Here is a 20941-nt window from a genome sequence, read left to right as displayed (position 1 = left end):
TAGAATGTGTCCCTGGAAATTAAGCTTGTGGTCAATGAGAATGCCAAGGAATTTGCCATCTAATTTGTTACAAATTTGGGTATTGTTTATTTTGAGATTTATTTGATTAGAGGATTTATTGCCAAACAGAATATAAAAGGTTTTGTCAATGTTAAGGGTGAGTTTGTTGGCAGTTAGCCACAGATGGACTTTATTTAGCTCAGTATTTACTGTGGCATTTAGAGCAAGGGGATCAGGACTGGAGTAAATGAAGGTTGTGTCGTCAGCAAATAGAATTGGTTTGAGGTGTTGGGAGGCATTTGGAAGGTCATTAATGTAGATGAGAAAGAGGAGAGGGCCAAGTATGCTGCCCTGGGGAACACCAATGTTGATGGGTAGGGTGGGAGAAATTGTATTATTCACAGAAACATATTGGAGCCTGTCAGTAAGGTAGGATTTGAGGTATTGTTAGGAGTGTCCTCTGACTCCTTAATGATGTAATTTAAGAAGAAGGTTTTGGTGGTTGACAGTGTCAAAAGCTTTACGCAGGTCCACAAACAACCCAACAGAGAACTCATTTTTATCAAGAGCTGTATGAATCGAGTTAAGCATACTAATAAGTGCATCGTTAGTGCTTTTTTTGGGTCTGAAGCCATATTGGCAAGGGCTAAGTATATTGAGTTTGGCTAGATATGAGTAAAGCTGCTTATAGATTAGTTTTTCAAAAATTTTTGACAAGTTTGGCAGGATAGATATAGGTCTGTAGTAGTTAACATCTGTGAGATTACCACATTTGTGGACAGGCGTTACTCTCGCTTTTTTTAGAATATCTGGGAAGGTTTGGAGTTCAAGTGACTTGTTGAAGAGCAAAGCAATAGCTGGGGCTAAAGATCTGGAGGCTTTTTTGTAAATTAAAGTTGGTATCTCCTCAAGGGCACCAGACTTGGTTTTAAGGGAAAGGATTATCTCATTGACGTCAGTGGAATTAATAGACTTTAGGTACAGAGACTGTGGATAGTTACCTGAAAGATAGTCATTAATGTCTGTACTGGAAGATGGAATATCATGTGCAAGGGATGAACCAATGGAAGAGAAGAACCTATTGAACTCAGTAGCAGAATCAGAGGCTGAAAGCTGACCATCGTTATTAGACAGGAGAGTCGGTTTGTTATTTAAAGACTTCTTTGATCCCAATATTTGAGAAATTGTTCTCCAAGTTTGTTTAATGTTGCTCTTTATTTGGGTAAATTTATCTTCGTAGTATTTAATTTTGGCTCGTCTAATTATCTTAGACAGCAATAATGAGTAATTCTTTGAGAATTCTTTGGAGACAATTCCTAACCTATACTTCTTCTCAAGGTCATGTTTTTTATTAATAGATTTAAGTATTCCCTTTGTAAGCCAGGGATTGTTAAGCCTTTTGGTTGTGACTTGTTTTGTAAGCATAGGACAGTGGGTATTATAAAGGCTAAGAGTTTTTTGAAGAAAAGATTGTACTGCAAGGTTGATGTCCACTATGTTACTTAACTCGGACTCCCAGTTGACATTATCAGCAGCAGTTATAAAATTGTCTATAGCAGTTTCATTGTGTAGTCTAAAACGTATCACTCTTGACTCAAGAGGTGGTTTGCTAATGTTAGTTAAGAGAAATGTGGGGTAATGATCTGTAGTGCTATCGGTGATTATACCTGAATCAGGTATAATCTGATTATATATATGAGAGGTTATGTTGGTCCAGATGTGATCTAGAGTCGTGGCAGTACTATCAGTGATTCTAGTAGGTCTAGTGATTAAGGGTATGAGGAAGCAGGAATTCATACAGTTGAGGAAGCTAACAGCAGTGGGGTGTTCAGGCTCGCAGAGGTCAATATTAAAGTCCCCTGCGATAATTAGGTGGTTTTTGTTCAGTCTGTTATCAAGTATTAGATTTCTAAGGTTTGAGTTGAATTCGGACACATCAGTGTTAGGAATTCTATAAACTGCACCCACAGACAGGACAGACTCGGCACCCTTGACTCTGAAGCTGGCGAAGATATACTCCCCATAGCAGTCTCTGGTTCTAATTTCTTTTAAGCATGTTAGTTCTTGGTGGTAGTAAAGAGCAGTGCCACCACCTCTCTGAATTTGACGACAGTTGTGAATTGCTGAGTAGTTAAGCATGTTAAAGAGTTGAGTAGTATCCTCTTTCAACCACGTTTCAGTAAGTATAATAAAAGAGAATTTGTTGTCAATAGCTTCAATCAAGGCACTAACATCATCGAAGTGTTTACCTAGGGATCTAACGTTCAAATTGATTAAAGTCTCCGTAAAGTAATTGATTAGCAGTCTCCGTGGTGTAGTGGTAAGACACTCGCCTGGCGTTCCGCGAGCGCTATGTCATGGGTTCGTATCCTGGCCGGGGAGGATTTACTGGGCGCAATTCCTTAACTGTAGCCTCTGTTTAACGCAACAGTAAAATGTGTACTTGGATGAAAAAACGATTCTTCGCGGCAGGGGATCGTATTCCAGGGACCATAGGAATAAGGACTTGCCCGAAACGCTACGCGTACTAGTGGCTGTACAAGAATGTAACAACTCTTGTATATATCTCAAAAAATAAAAAATAAATAAAATAAAGAGATATTGTGATTATGTGTTAATACATTGTTTACATCATGTGCTGCAAAATATCTGCAATTTAGATCATTAAAGTGATAATTGTCATAGATAGTGGATAAGAGGTTAAGTTCAGGGTCTATACTTGTCTGCATAAAAAAAGCTGATTGCAGTAAAAACAAGGGAAGAAAGGCAAATAACAAGGTAGAAATAAGCTATCAAATAGGGAAAAAGATGTACACAATACAGAACAAAGCAAACTCAAAAGGGGCTTACAGGGGTACAATGTTACCTAACAGGGGTACAATGTTACCTTACAGGGGTACAATGTTACCTAACTCGGACTCCCAGTTGACATTATCAGCAGCAGTTATAAAATTGTCTATAGCAGTTTCATTGTGCAGCCTAAAACTTAACTCCCTTGTCTCTAGAGGTGGTTTGTTAATGTTAGTTAAGAGAAATGTGGGGTAATGGTCTGTAGTGCTATCGGTGATTATACATGAAGTAAGCGGAGAGGTTATGTTGGTCCAGATGTGATCTAGAGTCGTGGCAGTACTATCAGTGATTCTAGTAGGTCTAGTGATTAAGGGTATGAGGAAGCAGGAATTCATACAGTTGAGGAAGCTAACAGCAGTAGGGTGTTCAGGCTCGCAGAGGTCAATATTAAAGTCCCCTGCGATAATTAGATGGTTTTTGTTCAGTCTGTTATCGAGTAATAGATTTCTAAGGTTTGAGTTGAATTAGGACACATCAGTGTTAGGAATTCTATAGACTGCACCCACAGACAGGACAGACTCGGCACCCTTGACTCTGAAACTGGCGAAGATATACTCCCCACAGCAGTCTCTAGTTCTAATTACTTTTAAGCATGTTAGTTCTTGGTGGTAGTAAAGAGCAGTACCACCACCTCTCTGAATTTGACGACAGTTGTGAATTGCTGAGTAGTTAGACATGTTAAAGAGTTGAGTATTATCCTCTTTCAACCACGTTTCAGTAAGTATAATAAAAGAGAATTTGTTGTCAATAGTTTCAATCAAGGCACTAACATCATCGAAGTATTTACCTAGGGATCTAACGTTCAAGTTGATTACAGAGACATTGTGATTATGTGTTAATACATTGTTTACATCATGTGCTGTAAGATATCTGCAATTTTGATCATTAAAGTGATGATTGTCATAGATAGTGGATAAGAGGTTTAGTTCTGGGTCTATACTTGTCTGCATAAAAAGGCTGGTTGAAGGAAAAGAAGGCAAGAATGGCAATTACAAAATAGAATTTTGATATAAAAGGGGGAAAAATATATAAACATCCCTTGCAAATGATATTCCATCTTCCTGTACTGATGTTAAGGACTATCTTACAGGTAACTATCCACAGTCTCTGTACCTAAAGCCTACTAGTTCCACTGATGTCAATGAAATAATCCTTTCCCTTAAAACCAAGTCTAGTGCCCTCGAGGAGATACCAACTTTAATTTACAAAAAAGCCTCCAGATCTCTAGCCCCTGCTATTGCATTGCTCTTCAACAAGTCACTTGAACTCCAAACCTTTCCTGACATTCTAAAAAAAGCAAGAGTAACCCCTGTCTACAAATGTGGTGATCTCACTGATGTTAACAACTATAGACCTATATCAATCCTGCCTAACTTGTCAAAATTATTCGAAAAGCTAATCTACAAGCAGCTTTACTCTTTTCTAGCCAAACACAATATACTTAGCTCTTGTCAATATGGCTTCAGACCCCAAAAAAAGCACTAACGATGCACTTATTAGTATGATTAACGTAATTCACGCAGCTCTTGATAAAAAGGAGTTTCCTGTTGGGTTATTTGTGGACCTGCGTAAGGCTTTTGACACTGTCAACCATCAAAACCTTCTTCTTAAATTACATCATTATGGAGTCAGAGGACACTCCCTGCAATACCTCAAATCTTATCTTACTGACAGGCTCCAGTATGTTTCTGTGAATAATACAATTTCTCCCACCCTACCCATCAACATTGGTGTTCCTCAGGGCAGCATACTTGGCCCTCTCCTCTTTCTCATCTACATTAATGACCTTCCAAATGCCTCCCAACACCTCAAACCAATTCTATTTGCTGACGACACAACCTTCATTTACTCCAGTCCTGACCCCCTTGCTCTAAATGCCACAGTAAATACTGAGCTAGAGAAAGTCCATCTTTGGCTAACTGCCAACAAACTCACCCTTAACATTGACAAAACGTTTTATATTCTGTTTGGCAATAAATCCTCTAATCAGATAAATCTCAAAATAAACAATACCCAAATTTGTAACAAATTAGATGGCAAATTCCTTGGCGTTCTCATCGACCACAAGCTGAATTTCCAGGGTCACATTCTAAATATATCAAAAAAAGTTTCAAAAACTGTTGGCATTCTTTCTAAGATCAGATATTATGTACCCCGCCCTGCCCTGGTTACTCTCTATTACTCCCTCATCTATCCATACCTCAACTATGGTATTTGTGCTTGGGGTTCTACTACCCAAAATCATTTACGTCCTCTAATTACTCAACACAAAGCTGCTATTAGGACAATATCCAACTCTGGCCCCAGACATCACTCGGTACCCTTACTCAAATCTCTGAATATGTTAGATATTAAGTCACTGCACATTCTCTCTTGTGTATTATACATATATAAAACGCTGAACTGTAATGCCAATCCTGACCTCAAAAGCTTCATTGAAGGTTGTAACAGAACCCATGAGCACCACACCAGAAATAAATACAGTTTTGATATTCCTAGAGTACGACTTAATCAAACTAGAAATGCTCTACAAATCAAGGGACCCAGAATGTGGAATGACCTTCCCAACCATGTTAAAGACTGTACCTCTCTCAACCAGTTTAAGATAAAAACTAAACAATACCTAATAAATTCCCTGTAACCTACCTTACCCCTAAATGTCAACCCATGTCTGTTTTTTTATTTTATTATTATTATTATTATTTTTTTTTTTTTTTTTTTTTTAATCAACACTGTTTGTCAACCTATTGTATTTGTGCTGCTTTTTCAGTCATGTTCCCCCTTTTTTTTTATCTTTATTTGTATTTGTTTTCAACACTTTTTATTCTTTATGCTCAATTAGTATTAAGTTCTAGATATTAATGTTTTTCTTGCCCGAAACGCATTGCGTAATAGTGGCTTTAGGCATTGTATGTACTAGCTCTATCTATATATCAATCCATTAATGTAACATCACTTGTATGTATGTACCTTACCTGAATAAACATATTTATTTTATTTATTTATTTAAGACTATACAAAACAAACACAAAATGAACAAAAAAAGAAAAAAATGAGGTAGCTTACAAGGGGCTTACAAGTACTCTCAGGTACACTGTAAGTAATAATTTGCATTTTGAGACACAGGCAAAGCCAGGGGTACAATGGAGTAAGGGAGTATGGCGAGGCTAGGCAACCTAGGTAATAAATGAAATCAAAGAAAAAAGTTGAATAATAAACATAGACAAATTTAAGTTAAAGATTATTAACAATAAGTAGTTTAGTTATGAACGTATAATTAATAAGACCTAAAGAAATATTAAAGCACTCAGTTAATTAAGTCTAATAAATGACTAGTAAAAAGTAAATTAAAAATTAATTTAAAAAGTGAAACAAAGAGACTTAGGATACGTAGCCCGCACTAGGTGACAAGGGGGTTAATTATGTTGACTCATTGAGAGTGATAATAAGGTGAGACAAACCACATTGGGTGAAGAAAGTGTTGAGGTTATCCTCATTAGCAATTGTAAACATTTTACCTACTGAAGTCTTTCTCACTTTAATCAAGCCATCTCTAACGAAGCACTGATGAATCACATCTGGGTTTTGATGACGGATTTGACGCAGGCGGTAGAGGAGTTGCTGTCTTTTTCTAGTCAAGCACTCGTTGATGTAGATTCCCTGTCGTTGAGTGATGTAACACTCAATCACCAATGTTGTGCTTTCACAACCCACTCTACCTTCTTCAATACATACCGGTAAATAATAAATCAATAAAACCCAACATTAGACATAAGTGTGGGCAAAGATCAGTAACCAAAGAAAATGGAAGAAGGAAGGTGGCGGGGAAGCGAGCGAGTGACGTCATCACAACAAAGGTTCCACTATTGGACGTGTACACGACCCGTGAGATAACACTGACGCTCCTCGCCTATCTTAAAGACGGTCTCCTGTGTCCAAAATACCCGCCAAATTGTCCCTCCCACAATACTCACAAGACAGTTGTGGCAGTGTAAGTGTGTGGTGAGGGCACACCACTGAAGACATTGAGGATATACCACGAGGAAGAGACAAAACTGTTGAAGAAAGGAGTCACTGGCTCCACCTGACCACCTTGGGCCACATTCACCAAGGTACTTACCAATGGTTTTCTTCTTAGCTACCAATGTTTTTCTTCTTAGCTACCAATGTTTTTCTTCTTAGCTACCAATGTTTTTCTTAGCGCCTTCGTGGCGGCTACGTCCGGTCCGTCTAATTACCACAAGTTTCTCTGCTTGAAACTTGAAGTAAATATGTCTTTTATGATAGGAGAATTAGTTTTATAATAGCAAGATATTATACCAGTAGTTATTAAGTAAATAAACACTGGTGAACATGAAATATGAGAGAAGGTTATGAGCCCTGCCTGATGGGAGCATTTACTATCACCAAATGCCCCTGTTCACCTAGTAATCAGTAAGGGTGTACCTTAGCTATACATACACACATTTAATTTATTTTGTTTGGTTTTATTTTGAAATTAAATCTGAGTGAGACACAAAAGAAAAATATCCTGCACAAAGATGTTAGGTTAGGGTAAAAACTTCAAAAACTTTTCTCATTGAATACTTATATTCAATGAATACATAATACTTGAATTATGCATAAATAAATAAATAACTTAAACCTATAATTATGACTATATGGACTATTAAAAAAAGAGAGGGGGAAGTAGGGTTCCTCTTCCTGTTACACAATTTGGGTGTGTGGAATCAGTAATTATTAAAAGAAGGCACCATGTCGGGAAGGCTATGTAGCATTAAGGCAGTGAGGTGAGGCAGCTACTTATTTGAGGAATGCTTATTTTATTTATCTTATAAGTTGAGGCAGCCTATTTTATTTGAGGAATGCTCAGCTGATTCCTCTACATTTAGCATGGAACAAATTTGTGTCCAAGACCTCTTCCTGTTACACAATTTGGCTGTGTAACAATCAGTAAGTAATTATCAAAAGAAGGCACCAAGCTGGGAAGGCTATGTAGCACCATTGTGTGTAGCAATAAACCTAATTTTTTTAACAAATAATGCACCTGTGAGAAACAAATCCTGTCAGCTGTAAAAATATTGATGCAGTTATTTAAATAAAACATATAATGAAAGAAATATTACTGGTTTATTTTTATTCTATCTTTTTGTACTATACAGTACAGTATATCCAAAGAAGTGAAATATTGAGACATAATGCACAATTTAATGAATGATTCAAAAGAAATATGACTTCTGTATTACATATCAACACGAGATCTTAATGATCCATGGTTAACATGATTTAATAAGGATAATATTGGTAATGACACAAACTTTAATTTAATATCTTTATTACTGATATTTTTGTATTAAGAAGCTTAGGTATACATAGCAATGTGCTGCTACCCTATTCTATATGGAAGATTATACAGTGTAGATAAAAAACTAGCTATAAGTTCATCTAATACTCCCATCTCACAGGATGGTTAGTCATACATGGAATCAGGGGAGAAAATACCTGCCTCAATACAAAAAACAAATCAACTCTGACTAAACAATAACTTCACGATTTTCACAAGAGGTAAGCACTGAATCATGGTAACATTATATTATAACTACAGTTCTCTTACTAGTTTCTACAAGACTCCTCTCAAACAATGTATTTTTTTAACATGCTTAGGCATACACAGCAATGTGCTGCTTCCCTATTCTGTATGAAGGACCATATAGTCCATTCTCTGAAACTCTCCCTGGACAGATGTAATAGGACCCATTATCACCACACCAGAAATAAATATCTCCTTGATATCCCCAGAGTCAAACTTAATCTGTGTAAACACTATGCAAATAAAGGGACTTAGTCTATGGAACTCACTCCCTAATGAATTGAAAAGCTGTCAGACTTTTGCCTCATTCAAAAACAAAACCAAAAAGTACCTAATTTCATCTTCATAGTTTCCTACACTGTGCTTTAAATTTGGTCTGTATCTAGTGTTACCCAATCTCCCAACCTTTATGTACTTAATCCAAACAATATTACCTTTGTGATCATTGCTGTCTTCTTTTCAGTGCTAGCAATATGCTGTATTGTGCCTTGTAATTTTTGTTAAACTATCATTCAAGCTGTCAATGCAATCAATTTGAGCTACCAATGTGCTTTAATATACTTTCTAATTTCTCTCAACTTTTTTTCTTTGTTTTCTTACCTGACTAACAGATAACATTACCTGTTATCATTTTTATAAATTTTGCTAGTATTTACGTTAGATTAAGGACCTGCCCGAAACGCTGCACGTACTAGTGGCTTTACAAGAATGTAATCACTATGCTATGTAGCCTCACAATCCCAATGTACCTTCTTATATATATATTAATAAATAATAATAATAAATAAATAGTCTAGATAAAAAACCAGCTACAAACTCGTCCAACATCCTCACCTCACAGGACGGCCAGTCATACATGGAATCAGGAGAGAACAAAATACTTAAGGCTGATCTATTAGCTCCCACTGACAAAATCTGGGTACAGCACAAGAATATCTTCCAATATTCCTGAGTGTATGAAGTAATTACAGAGCTCAAAGTGCCTCATATCATCTGGTATGAAGTCACTGATACTGTAACAGGGCAATCACAGATATAGTGTTGGAGAGTATGTCCTCCAAGTAAGACTGAAAAAAGATGTTTTTTTACCCAGATGGTTAAAACCCATGGAACTGCCTACCCGCTGAAGCCGTACCTGCTAAAATCCAGCTAGAAAATATCATTAGGACAATTAGTGGGACTTAACAAGCCCCCGGCTTTTTGTCCTCGTCGAGGCCACTAGATAGTTAGTGGCCCTTGGGTAAATTTAGGTAAATATATACGTAAATAGATACCATCGCTCCTCAAGTCTTGGGAGCGAGAAGGGGAGCTATACACTATCTCTTAGAAATATGTAGGTAAACAAAAAATGTAACATATTTGTATACTACAATGTCGGTGCTGACTGTACAAGTTGAAAAAACATTGTTTTACTTCGAAATACTGTCTCCACTCGATCATCCGGACTATATGGGAAGGACCCCCAGCCAGATTAGCACGTTTTTCGGATAATGGTACTTTTTCACCTACGAGTCCAAAACTAACCATTTCCAACTATTTTTATACTACAAGTAACATAATTTGAATAGACATGCCACATATAATTATTAAATATTCAACTAGAAACCTCAACTTACCTTTTTGTTGTTCGTCTTCTTGATGACTCATCTTGAAGTTAAAAATTCTTGACAATTTACGCAACTTATAGTAACACAACACTAAAATTAACACTTAAAATTACTGTACAGTTCATTAGGCAAAGTTAGTTCTCACTGTCTGCTGAGGATGCCTCACTGGTTGAAGGCACTTGGGTTGTGTGTGCCGCCTCACTTGTTGAAGGCGCTTGGGTTGCGCGTGCCGCCTCACTTGTTGAAGGCGCTTGGGTTGCGTGTGCCGCCTCACTTGTTGAAGGCGCTTGGGTTGCGCGTGCCGCCTCACTTGTTGAAGGCGTTTGGTTTGATTTTCGTACCATATATGAATCAAGTGTTGCTTGCCTTCTGTGTTCACTGGCCAGTTGTATGATCAGCTCTTTTGTTCGCCTAAGGTACGGATACATGTTTCCAACCTCTGGATGAGCACAATTTGATGAAAAATTTATTAATCCGTCAACATACGTCATGAGTACACTGTATTTCGTGGTCATTGGTGTTGGTTCTTCACTGCCTTCTTCATCCTCTTCGTCCACCTCACCAGTAACAGACTGTAGAATTTCGTCTTCACTCATCACACCATATCCTGGATCATTGGCATCTTGTTCAAGCCAATCAACCACATCCTGTCTTTCTAAGTTTTCGCCGGCATTTCTAAACATTCCATGGATTTCATCTGTAAATCCTTCAAAATCCATTTCTTCATCCTCCTCATTTCTGACCGTAGACGTGAGGAGTTTTTTCCAGGAATTTTTCAAAGTCGATTCCTTTAATTCACTCCATACCTTGGCCCAGTTATAGACGGCTTCCTTGATTGTATAGTTCTTCAAATTCTGAAGGGTTTTTTTTAGCCCTGTTATCCACACCGAGTTCAATATCTTCCGGAAGAGGCAAAACCACCAAAACTTCGTTTAGCATTTTTTTGGTGTACAACCTCTTTGTAGCACAGATAACTCCCTGATCCATAGGCTGAATGAGACAGGTTGTGTTAGGAGGAAGTGCCATACACGTTATCTTGCCATCATGTGAGGTTAACGTGTCAATTCTGGGGTGGGCAGGCGCATTATCAAGCAACAGTAAAGCCCGAACTTTGCTTGGCCTTATTTTGAGTTTCTTAATTTGATAGGCACGAACTTCCCTGCAGAACACGTCATGAAACCAGGAAAGAAAGATCTCCTGTGTAAACCATGCATTTTTTGAGTTATAATATTTCACTGGCAGTCTGTCCATGCAATGTTGCAATGTCTGTGCCGTCGGCATTCGCACACATCATGGCTGAGAGCCTGTCCTTGCAAACCTTACGTCCTGGCACACAACCCTCACTCCTCATTGCTAGAGTTTTTTCTGGTAAACTCCTCCAATACAACCCAGTTTCATCTGCATTATAAATTTGATACAAATAAATATTATTTGCCACAATATATTCTCGTAATTTATGTTTAAATGGTTCTACACTGCTTTCATCTGCACTCAGTTTTTCACCGACAATTTTCCTCTTCACAATATTGTGCCTACCCTTGAACCTTGCAACCCACCCTTCACTCGCTTCGAAATTCTTTATTCCAAGGCTTGCAGCAAACCTGCTTGCAGCATTTTGTATTTCTGGGCCGCGAATTGTCACGCCAACTGTGCGGTGCTGAGCAAACCACTTGTACACAGCCTCATCCAACTGCACATGCGTCGAAGTTTTCATAGTTTTTCTACCACAACCTCTGCTAGTGCTTGCACCTTCACTTTCACACGTTGAAATGAATTGCATAAGTTTCTCTCTTTGTTTCCTTATATCAGAAACAGTACTAGTGCCTATATTATATTCCTTGGCAACACTTGAGGTCGACCGGCCATGTTCACAAAGTTGTATAACACGTAGCTTGTCCTTAAGTGTTAGGACAACCTTCTTCCTCTTACCACCTCCAGAACGATTCATGCTGCTACCAGACATAGTCTTGGCCAAAAATGTTCAAAGTTACTATGAAAATAAAAAAGTTATTTAAAAAAATATTTCACTAATGGCGCGGCACTGTGGTGTAACACGAGGGTAGAGAGCACATGGCTTGACCGGGCCTGGACGGGTCCACTCGGGGCAGGAAGGAGGCACGTTACGTAGGCCGCCAGGAGGAAAAAAATATATATTTTTGAAGGAAACTTCAGCCTGTGCAAATTGTTTTTAGGAAACTTGTATGGAATTTTTTATTACATAATTACTAGTATTTCTTTTGATTTTGGCTATGATGAATTGTTCTAAAATTGATAGTAATTACTGTACTGTAGTGTATAGGCCACTCCCCATCCCCCCCTAATCCCCCCAGGTGGTCCCTCCCAACGCTCCCCTCTCTCCCGACACCACCCACCCACCCCACCCCCACCTACACCATGCGCCTCGAGTCTCGGGCAGACGGGATTAATACCGTATGGCCCGCCTCATGTTTTCATATACGGACAAAGGCATGATTATCCGGGCGACTGACCGGATAGTGTAATTTCTGCAGAAAATTAACCGGGCCCCAACATTTTATCCGACTAAACCTGCTTTAATCCGGTCCCAGTGGCTATTTTGGCCGGATATTGTGATAACTTTATCCGATCACGATTTTGGGCGTATAAGGGCGTTTTCCGGATGTTTGAATCCCGGATAATCGCGGGGTTACATACTAATTTTATAAGAACATTTGACGTAAATATGTCGCAAGTGGTCACGGATAAACTCTGATATGGCAGCGTCGTGATTGGCTATAACTGTAAGATGAAAAATGTTACCTTCTCTCTGATTGGCCAAACTAAAAGCGTAGTGACATCTAGCGAGACCTAAGTGAACTACTTAGAAATCTTCGTAAGCTTACTTCTCTGAATTGCCCTTTGGCGCGTTCTTAGCCGGCACTTAGGAACCTTCGTAGCAAACCTACTGACAAAGAAATACATGGAGCTTCGTGAATCAGGTCCTTGTTCCTCGCACTCTCATCATCCACCATAAGTACTTGAGTGCTGTATGCTCCACCATTGTCATACATAGGCCTATGCAAGTGTTGGCGTATGGACATAGGCCTATGGAATTGCTGGGGCTTGGACATTGACTTATCGAATTGTTAGTGTTTGGACTATATTGATCTAATCATCAACCTGGAAAGTGAGGGTACTGCCTCTGCTGGTTAACCGAGAAAGATACAGACAAATGTCCAAATACTGATGACCTTCCAGATATTGGTGACCATCCAAATATTGGCGACCGTCCGGATGCTGGCGGCTGGGTAGTGGCAACTGTCTGGATATTGGTGGCCATTCAGGTACTGGAAACCATCTGGATATTGGTGACCATTCAGGTACTGGAAACCATCTGGATATTGGTGGCCATTCAGGTACTGGAAACTATCTGGATATTGGTGGCCATTCAGGTACTGGAAACCATCTGGATATTGGTGACCATTCAGGTACTGGAAACCATCTGGATATTGGTGACCATTCAGGTACTGGAAACCATCTGGATATTGGTGGCCATTCAGGTACTGGAAACCATCTGGATATTGGTGACCATTCAGGTACTAGAAACCATCTGGATATTGGTGACCATTCAGGTACTAGAAACCATCTGGATATTGGTGGCCATTCAGGTACTGGAAACCATCTGGATATTGGTGGCCATTCAGGTACTGGAAACCATCTGGATATTGGTGGCCATTCAGGTACTAGACACCATCTGGATATTGGTGACCATCTAGTTACTGGTAACTGTCCTGATAGTGGCAACCATCCAGTTACTGGTAGCCGTCCTGATAGTGGCAACCATCCAGTTACTGGTAGCCGTCCTGATAGTGGCAACCATCCAGTTACTGGTAGCCGTCCTGATAGTGGCAACCATCCAGTTACTGGAAACTGTCTGGTTAATGGCAACTATCCAGTTTCTGGCAACTGTCTGGTTACTGGTGACTGTCCAGATAATGGTAACCTTTCAGATGCTAGCACCTGTCCAGATATGGCAACTGTCCGGATACTGGGACCTGTTCAGATATGGTAATTGTCTTGTGGCAATTGACTGGTGACTGTCCAAATTGTGGCAATCTTTCAAATACTGGCAACTGTTCAGTTACTGGCAACTGTTCAGTTTCTGGTAACTGTCCAGATACTGACGACCCCTCTAGATACTGTGACCCTCTAGATACTGTGACCCTCTAGATACTGTTGTAACACTGTAAAAGTGTTTGGTTTAGGTTAATACATACATAGAGTACATGAGTCACAGACAAGGATCGGAGAGGCGCCAGTTGTCTGCCTGAGATCTCACACCTCAAAGCGTTAATGACCTCAAGTGACCTGAGGTCAGATCATGAGAATTTCACCTTGCTTCCGCTAAGCTTATAATTGTAGTCTGGTAGCCTTCAAACATGCCGACGTTTAAGGAGTGGCTTGGTAGTGCCGGAGGCTATCTATTTGTGGGCGGAGTTAGCTACTAGGTTCCCCAATATAAACTCGGAGAGCTATCCAGCATAAAGCATTAACAGACAGAGCAGCAGACGAGAGAGAGAGGACGTCCTTACCAGGGAGGCTGTCGGCCGGCAGGGGCGAGACAGTCTCTGTCAAGCTACAGACCCCCCCCCCTCTCTATTCAACTTAGACTCAGTACTCGGTGAGTGAACATTAAGGTGACTTGGTCGTGTTTACATAGGTTGTGTGATGATCAGGGGCAGTCAAGTTGTAGGGTTCTCGAATTCTTGGATGATGACTCACTTTGCATATTAAACTGGAACATTTTAATTGAATTGCTTAAGTTATGATATTTATCATGAAAAATATAATTGTTGAATTTATTATTTAAATGGTCTTTCACTGTGTCCCTAGAGTTGAGTTGAGGTGAGAAAGCCTCTGTGGTTACTGGGTTCATGATATAAATGAGTACATGTTTGGAGTTGATACATGGTACAGAGGGAACATACTAATAATGAACTCATGATAACATCTTTTGAGAATTTTGTGATACAGGCAAGTTCCATTCCTTGTCTTGTATGTAATGATCATGAATGGATGGTGGCAGCATTTCGTCTTCTACTATCTACTTTCTACTTCTACTATCTACTCTTCTCCTTCTACCTATCTACTCCTCTCCCTCCACCCCTCTCTGAACTCTCACTTTCAACTAATGACCCTCCTCGCTCCTCCCACCTCTCTCCCTCTCACCCCAAGCCCTCACTAATTACTTCACTATTCATTTCTTTCCTTTCGTTTTCTCTTATACGTTTGTGGCTAATGATTTTGTATTCTAGAGTTCTCTCTAGAGTTTCGGGTAACTGATCCAGTTACGACGCCTTGTAGTCTTAGCACCTAGGTAGTCAAATACCTAGGTTACAAGGTGTTGAACGAGAGAGGCTGCCTTAGGAACTCTGGAGGTGCTCTAGAATAGTTAGCTAACTGGGGACGGGATAACGGACTAGAGAGAGCTGTTTCCCCCCGGCCTCGTTAGTTAACTGGGGGGTGGAATAATGGACAAGATAGAGTTATTTCCCCCACCCCCCGTTACAATGTTGGCAGCGGTGTTGAACAATGTTGTAGGTAGTTGGTGTTCTTTTAACATTGTTCAGTCCCACGTGTCTTTTTGCCGCTCAGGCGCTATCAGGGAGATCTTGACAGGTGTTTTACTTTCGCGAGTTAGCGAGTTTTTTTCAGGTTAGGAGATAGTGATTCTCTGGTGTTGTGGTTTAGTGAGTTTGTGAGTTTTGTGGTGTTCAGGGAATGTTCACCAGAACTTGCGTGTGTAGTGATTAATGTTAGTGATAAGATTTGGCGATTTGGGAACTTAGCGGTGTTGGTAGTGCAGGTCAGCTGAGTGTGACAGGTGACCTCGCATGTCCCACGGGGACACCCAGCCACCGCTGGTCTCCAGGTCAGTTGGGGAGTGGCAGGTGTAGTTCTTAAGTAGAATTTAGTGGTGGTTCTGCTCAGATTATTGCGATCGACTGTTTTACTCCATTTGAACGCAATAACCCGAGGTGTACTGGTCTTGTACAGCATACTAGGGGGAGGCTTAGTATGTCAGTAGACTTCACGTTGGGGACGCTCGACGTTAGATAGTCTGGTCACAGGGGTGGCAACAGTTTTGAGTTGTTTACCGGCGGAGAAGCTAGGGAAACACTCTGGGTCACGTAGGTGGCTGTAGGTTAAGGGTGGGAGTAATGGTTAATTATGTACTTAAGATTAGGAACGGTACAGTTAAGTTTAGGCTAGTGTTTTGTCTATTAGTTTTGATTTTTTTTTGTGACAAGTTAAAAGTAGTGATGACCTTATTCTCTCTTCTCTAACTTTACTCTGTTACTGTTTTATGTTCCACCAAGTCAATATCATTCAGAGTTAATTGAATTATTAAAAATTGAAGTGTAGTTGTTGCCAGGAGGAGAGCGTTATGATATGACTGTGTAACCCTATACAAACTACAGGGTCACACAAATATCTTGGGAGCACGATATTGTCGCCTTTCTGTTCATCCACAGGTGGGAGCCAGAAGAGAGGAGAGACGCACATACAAAAGAGGGAGACGGCTGCTATGTACCACACTCAGGGGCGTTTATCACCACCACCACGACCAGCCCACTACCTGGAGGTCATGGCTCCACCACCACCACCACCCCAGGGGACCCCAAGATGCAGCCCTCTCGGTCGGTCAACATTGGTCTACCCAGTGGACCCCAGGACGGACGGACCCCAGGGGACCCCAAGACTTACGGACCCCAGTGGACCCCAGGTCGTTCTGCAGACGAACCCAGACGACCCAGTAAAGATGGAAGAGGAACAACGACTCCAGTCTGTCCCACCAACATCGGTCTACCCAGGACGGACCCCAATGGACCCCAGGTCGCTTGTCAAAGACCCATGGGAGGAGGAAGAGAGAAGAAAGAAGAGAGAAGAAAGAAGAGAGAAGAAAGAAGAGAGAAGAAGGAAGATAAGACAAGCTGAGTGAGACATGATACCTAGTGTCCCTTGCTGGTGTCAGCATCATTGCATGGAGCGTAATTGCAAGACAGGATCGTTTGCCTTAACTGGCCGCCCCTCCTACAAGCATGTTGCTCTGTTGAGTGATTCTTCCTGTGTCATGCGGACTTGATGTGGCTGTCAGAAGTAGCTCTCTGAAGGAGGCGTGCTGGAGCAACAGGGAGGAAGAAGAGTAGGATGGGATTTCTACTGTTGGCAACTATATGAAGGTCTCGAAACTTGTAGTCCCTATAGCTGTGAAGAACCCCAATATACGTCTCTCATGGTGACTGACGTAGGGCCAATTACAGATCAGCTGGGACAACCGAATTCCACGGTCCTGTGCTCAGTTCAAGTAGTAACGGCTTTCGGGTTGACCAAGTGTTGTTGTGCGTTAACGACGGAGAAGCGACGGAGGCAGTTGTGTTGAAGAAATGTGGTACAGGATTATCTACAAGACCAAGCAGTGACGTCGCCCAGCCAGAGACAATGGACGTCTGTCTATATATTTCATTTTTTAGAGTAGGATGATGTATATTTGTTTAGCTAGGATGTATTCTTTTCGTTAATAAAGTTGTCGCACACAGCTAGCTTGCTTTAGCAGTGTTGCAAAAACTTTATTTTCGGGGAGAAGGGGAGATGTAACACTGTAAAAGTGTTTGGTTTAGGTTAATACATACATAGAGTACATGAGTCACAGACAAGGATCGGAGAGGCGCCAGTTGTCTGCCTGAGATCTCACACCTCAAAGCGTTAATGACCTCAAGTGACCTGAGGTCAGATCATGAGAATTTCACCTTGCTTCCGCTAAGCTTATAATTGTAGTCTGGTAGCCTTCAAACATGCCGACGTTTAAGGAGTGGCTTGGTAGTGCCGGAGGCTATCTATTTGTGGGCGGAGTTAGCTACTAGGTTCCCCAATATAAACTCGGAGAGCTATCCAGCATAAAGCATTAACAGACAGAGCAGCAGACGAGAGAGAGAGGACGTCCTTACCAGGGAGGCTGTCGGCCGGCAGGGGCGAGACAGTCTCTGTCAAGCTACAGACCCCCCCCCTCTCTATTCAACTTAGACTCAGTACTCGGTGAGTGAACATTAAGGTGACTTGGTCGTGTTTACATAGGTTGTGTGATGATCAGGGGCAGTCAAGTTGTAGGGTTCTCGAATTCTTGGATGATGACTCACTTTGCATATTAAACTGGAACATTTTAATTGAATTGCTTAAGTTATGATATTTATCATGAAAAATATAATTGTTGAATTTATTATTTAAATGGTCTTTCACTGTGTCCCTAGAGTTGAGTTGAGGTGAGAAAGCCTCTGTGGTTACTGGGTTCATGATATAAATGAGTACATGTTTGGAGTTGATACATGGTACAGAGGGAACATACTAATAATGAACTCATGATAACATCTTTTGAGAATTTTGTGATACAGGCAAGTTCCATTCCTTGTCTTGTATGTAATGATCATGAATGGATGGTGGCAGCATTTCGTCTTCTACTATCTACTTTCTACTTCTACTATCTACTCTTCTCCTTCTACCTATCTACTCCTCTCCCTCCACCCCTCTCTGAACTCTCACTTTCAACTAATGACCCTCCTCGCTCCTCCCACCTCTCTCCCTCTCACCCCAAGCCCTCACTAATTACTTCACTATTCATTTCTTTCCTTTCGTTTTCTCTTATACGTTTGTGGCTAATGATTTTGTATTCTAGAGTTCTCTCTAGAGTTTCGGGTAACTGATCCAGTTACGACGCCTTGTAGTCTTAGCACCTAGGTAGTCAAATACCTAGGTTACAAGGTGTTGAACGAGAGAGGCTGCCTTAGGAACTCTGGAGGTGCTCTAGAATAGTTAGCTAACTGGGGACGGGATAACGGACTAGAGAGAGCTGTTTCCCCCCGGCCTCGTTAGTTAACTGGGGGGTGGAATAATGGACAAGATAGAGTTATTTCCCCCACCCCCCGTTACACTGTGACCCTCTAGATACTGTGACCCTCTAGATACTGTGACCCTCTAGATACTGTGACCCTCTAGATACTGGTGACCCTCTAGATACTGTGACCCTCTAGATACTGTGACCCTCTAGATACTGTGACCCTCTAGATACTGTGACCCTCTAGATACTGTGACCCTCTAGATACTGTGACCCTCTAGATAATGGTGACCCTCTAGATACTGTGACCCTCTAGATACTGTGACCCTCTAGATACTGTGACCCTCTAGATACTGTGACCCTCTAGATACTGTGACCCTCTAGATACTGTGACCCTCTAGATACTGTGACCCTCTAGATACTGTGACCCTCTAGATACTGTGACCCTCTAGATACTGTGACCCTCTAGATAATGGTGACCCTCTAGATACTGTGACCCTCTAGATACTGTAACCCTCTAGATACTGTGACCCTCTAGATACTGTGACCCTCTAGATACTGTGACCCTCTAGATAATAATAATAATATAATATAATAATAATTTATTTAGGAAAGTACATACATAGTTGCAGAGTTACAGTACAAACATTGTGTTTGATATAAAGATAGAGGTAGTACATACAATACCTAAAGCCACTAGTACGTATAGTGTTTCAGGCAAGGTGAGGTGGGAAAAACCCACTTAGACTAAAACTTAATAGTAATTGAGCTTAAAGTATAAATTGCATTGAAAGAAAAAAAAATAAAAAAGATAAAAAAGAGGGGAACATGGTAGAAAATAGCCAATATACAAGTTGATCAACAAACAGCATTTTTTTTTTTTAATAGTAAGACATTGGTTGACATTTAGAAGTAAGGTAGGTTACATGGAGTTAATTAGGTAGTACTTAGTTTTCATCTTAAACTGGTTGAGAGAGGTACAATCTTCGACATGATTGGGAAGGTCATTCCACGTTCTGGGTCCCTTGATTTGTAGAGCATTCCTAGTTTGATTAAGTCTTACTCTTGGAATATCAAATAGGTATTTGTTTCTGGTGTGGTGCCCATGAGTTCTGTTACAACCTTCTAGGAAGCGTTGAAGGTCACGATTGACATTACAATTCAGAGTTTTAAATATATAGAGTACACAAGAGAGGATGTGCAGTGACCTAATATCTAATATAATGGTGACCATCCAGATAATGGTGACCATCCAGATATTGGTGCCCCTCTAGATACTGGTGACCATCCAGATAATGGTGACCATCCAGATACTGCTGACCATCCAGATACTGGTGACCATCCAGATATTGGTGACCATCCAGGTACTGGTGACCATCCAGATATTGGTGACCATCCAAGTACTGGTGACCATCCAGATATTGGTGACCATTCAGGTACTGGTGACCATCCAGATACTGGTGACCATCCAGATATTGGTGACCATCCAGGTACTGGTGACCATCCAGATATTGGTGACCATCCAGGTACTGGTGACCATCCAGATACTGGTGACCATCCAGATATTGGTGACCATCCAGATACTGGTGACCATCCAGATACTGGTGACCATCCAGGTACTGGTGACCATCCAGGTACTGGTGACCATCCAGGTACTGGTGACCATCCAGGTACTGGTGACCATCCAGGTACTGGTGACCATCCAGGTACTGGTGACCATCCAGATATTGGTGACCATCCAGATAATGGTGACCATCCAGATACTGGTGACCATCCAGATAATGGTGACCATCCAGATACTGGTGACCATCCAGATATTGGTGACCATCCAGATATTGGTGACCATCCAGATAATGGTGACCATCCAGATACTGGTGACCATCCAGATATTGGTGACCATCCAGATAATGGTGACCATCCAGATAATGGTGACCATCCAGATAATGGTGACCATCCAGATAATGGTGACCATCCAGATAATGGTGACCATCCAGATAATGGTGACCATCCAGATAATGGTGACCATCCAGATACTGGTGACCATCC

This window comes from Procambarus clarkii, chromosome 14 (assembly GCF_040958095.1).
Source record: "Procambarus clarkii isolate CNS0578487 chromosome 14, FALCON_Pclarkii_2.0, whole genome shotgun sequence".
NCBI classification, from domain to species: domain Eukaryota; kingdom Metazoa; phylum Arthropoda; class Malacostraca; order Decapoda; family Cambaridae; genus Procambarus; species Procambarus clarkii.
This window is presented reverse-complemented; position numbering follows the sequence as displayed.